This window comes from Tupaia chinensis, unplaced genomic scaffold (assembly GCF_000334495.1).
Source record: "Tupaia chinensis unplaced genomic scaffold, TupChi_1.0 Scaffold140730_1, whole genome shotgun sequence".
NCBI classification, from domain to species: Eukaryota; Metazoa; Chordata; class Mammalia; order Scandentia; family Tupaiidae; genus Tupaia; species Tupaia belangeri.
Window position 1 is genome coordinate 154064 of NW_006200600.1, and position 4007 is coordinate 158070.

Below are 4007 nucleotides of genomic sequence, written 5' to 3' on the forward strand. Positions count from 1 at the left end.
AGAGCAAAGGCAAGATTCTAAAAATGACAAGAAAGAAACATCAAGTTACATACAAAGGTTATCCAATGGGGCTAACATAAGACCTCTCAACTGAAACTACACAAACAAGGAAATAAAAGGTAGATATATTTGAAACACAGACACACACACACACACACACACACACACACACACAGGAAACAACATGTGGTGCCATGCCATGATCCTTTCTCCACTTCCCACACACACACACACACACACACACACACACACACAATTTAACCAAGAATACTATACCTAAAAAGACTGTCCTTTGTATGAGAAGAACAAGTAAAATTATTCTTGTATAAACAAAAACTATAAGAATTCACAAAAAATACACCAGTTCTTCAAGAAGTACAAAAGGGAGTAGCATATCAGGAAAACTAAGGAGAAAAACAATGATAAAAAAAGAGAACATTTTAAAATGGTAGTGATAAGTCTTCAAATACTGATAATAATGTTAAATATTAATGGATTAAATTTTCCCTTTAAAAGACACAAATTGGATCTCTGCCTCTGCTGCCCTTTCCTGGGCCTAGCTTTCATTTCTGTGAAGCCCCAGTCACCCATCTACCCCTGCTTCCAGACCCTACTGATAGTAAGAACAGAGTACTTGAAAATATCTCCTTCTCTGACTCTACTGCCATTTACTGGGTCCAACTTTCACTGTTGTGAAGCTCCCAACCAGAGCTCCCACCTTGAAGAAATTAGATTACTAAGGTAGGCAAAATCTTTCTCTATCCTGTCCTTCTCTACCTTTTCTAACTTTTTTTTATTTTTAAAGTTCTTTCTTGGGACCAGCAGTTAGCATAATGGCTATGTCACTGGACTCCCATGTAGTTGACCATGGTTCACATCCCGGACCCAGTGGCTTAAAACTCACGCCGGGCGTGTGTGCGTGCGTGCCCAAGATCCCAAGAGGAGAATGGAGGAGAAGAGATTGTGGCATGGCCATTCCCCCTGGGATTTGATTTCTCACTTTCTGTCTCTCTGTCTGTCTGGTGAGCACACGTGCCCTATAGCAAAAAAGAAAAAAAAAAAAACTCTTTAAAAAAAAGAAAAAAAAAGTTCTTTCTCTCTGTGCCTTTTTATTGCTAATTTGTCTCTCTTTACCTACAATTGGGCAGAATACTTGAAGCATCTCTACCTCTGTCTCTGCTGCCCTTTTTTGGTGGCATGTTCTCACATCACATGGTTTTCATTTTTAACTTAATTTTGTTTTCGGTAAAATGTTTTCAGATTATTTTCTGTTCTTTTTGTTTTGTTGTTTTCTTCTTTTTTGGCCTTTTTTCTGTTTTTCACTTTCTTTTTATTTTACCTTACTTTCTCATTTTACTGGTCAGCCCTTACCCCTTGTCTAGAGAGTTCTAGATGCATAATAGCCAAACATCCTGAATACCATGAGACTGAGAATAATTGCCCTTCACTGAACTGGTTATAAAAAGAGAGAAAGTCTTCTTCAGAAGTCTGAATTCAAAACTCCTTTTGTGGTTACCACATTGGAGGACACAGTAGAAGGGAGAAAATGGTATCAAACTAATTCACACCAAAGGGAAACACACAAGCTCACAGTTATGGAATCCTTCTTGAACAAATTAGTCAAAGTGAGTACATTACCAAATGGCTAAAAATAAGAGAAGAGACTCAAGGATCAGAGAATCAAGTAATACATCTCCAGCAAGGGAACACAGTAACAAATTTACAAGTAGGGAAAAAATAGAATATTACCAAAATGTCAAGAAAAATAATTTAGAATATTGTGGTGACAAAAGTTTATGAAATGCAAAAGAAAAGAGGCATTGAGCTACAAGAGATGAGGAAGTCCTTCCATGATATGAAAAAAGAAATGGATGCCAGAAAAAATAATTTAAAAATACTGTTAGATATGAAGGCTGTAGTACAGAAAATCAAAACCTCCATTAAAATTATTAAAAGCTGGTGAGATCATGTGGAATATCAAATCTTGGAGGAAAAAGACAAAACCTCTGAATTAGAAAAAAATATCAAAAGTACCATTAAATGCCCATACATCTAAATAATTGGTATCCCAGAAGGTATAGAAACTAATGAGGGCATTGATAATCTATTCAAAAAAAATCTTTGAAGAAAATTCCCAAGTCTAGAGAAGCGCTCAAGCATTCAGAGCCAAGAAACACAAAGAAACCCAAATAGAATTAATCCAAGAAGACCCTCTCTACAGTACATCATAGCCAGATTGGACAAAACCACAGACAAAGACAAGAGACTAAATTGTCAAGAGGGAAATATCAAGTCATTTACAAAGGTTATTCCCATCAGACTAACACCAGACCGCTCATTGGATACAATGCAATCAAGGAAAGAATGGGGAAATATATTCGAAGTGTTAAATGAAAAACTATTTCAATCAAGAATACTATATTCGGTACAATTATACTTCATATAAAAAAAAGATAAAAAAGCTCTGAGATAACAAAAACTGAAAGAATTTACCAACTCCAGACCAGTTGTTCAAGAAATTCTGGATGGAGTACTATACTAAGCAAACTAAAGACAGACAGACAGGGAAAAATTCTTCAAAAGGTATCCAAAAGTGAATACATCTCCGAATGGCTAGAAGTAGAAGAACAAGGAAATATATCTCCATGAAAAGAACACAAAAACTCCTTTCCATCTCTTGGAAAACAAACAAACAAACAAAAGAACAAAAAAGAAGAGAAGATATTACCAAAATGTCAGAGAAAGAATTTAGAACATTCATGGTGACAAAAATCTATGAGTTTGAACAGAAAAGATACAATGAGCAACAGGACATTAAGAAGTCTTTTCAGGATATGAAAGAAGAAATGGACACTCTAAAAAAGAATCAAATGGAATTATTAGAGCTGAAGTGAATAATACAGGAAATCAAAAACTCTCTTGAAAGTATTAAAAGTAGATTAGACCATGCTAAAGATTGAATCTCTGACATAGAAGATAAAACCTCTGACATAGAAAAAAATACCAAAAAGACAGAGGATATAAACAAAAATGTCCAGATAATAAACGAGAAATTCTAGACTCCAAGAAGTTGAAGAAACTAATAAAGACATGGAAAATCTATTCCATGAAATCCTGGGAAAAAAAACTTCCCAAGTCTAGAGAAGCAATGACATATCCAGACCCAAGAAATACAAAGGACTCCGAATTGAGTCAACCCAAGAAGATCTTCCCCAAAACACATCTTAGCCAGACTGGCCAAGCACACAGATAAAGACAGGGTGCCAAATTGGCAAGAGAGAAACGACAAGTGACTTACAAAGGTCATCCAATCAGGCTAACTCCGGACCTATAAACAGAAACTATGCAAGCAAGGAAAAAATGGGAAGACATATTGAACGTGTTAAGAGAGAAAAAATTTCAACCAAGATTATTATATCCAGCATAATTATCCTTCACATGGGAAAAAACGTTTAAAATCTTTTCAGACAAACAAAACCTGAAAGAATTTGCCAACACTCTTGATCAGCTCTTCAAGAAACACAGAAGATTGTATTGTTCCAGGAAAACAAAGAATGAATAGCCATAACTAATGGAATAAAAGACAACCAAGACAATGGCCAAGTTAAAGCTAGGGACAAGTCTAGAAATATCGGTAATAACATTGAATGTTAATGGATTAAATGCTCTCATCAAGAGACAAAGATTGGTTAAATAGATTTTTAAAAAAACTATCTGTAGGCTACAAGAAACGCATCTCATTGATAAAGACACACACAGACTAAAAGTGAAGGGCTGGAAAAAAGTATTCCATGCAAATGGGAACCAAGAAAAAACCTGGAGTAGCAATACTAATTTCTGACAAAATAGGCTTTAAAACAAAAAAGATTCAAGAGACAAAGAAGGGCACTATGTTGTAGTAAAAGGGTAAATCAATCAAGAAGATATAATGCTAATCTATGTATCTAACACAGGTGCACCCAAATATATGAAGGAAAGACTGTTGGGTCTGAAAGGAGAGTTAGACT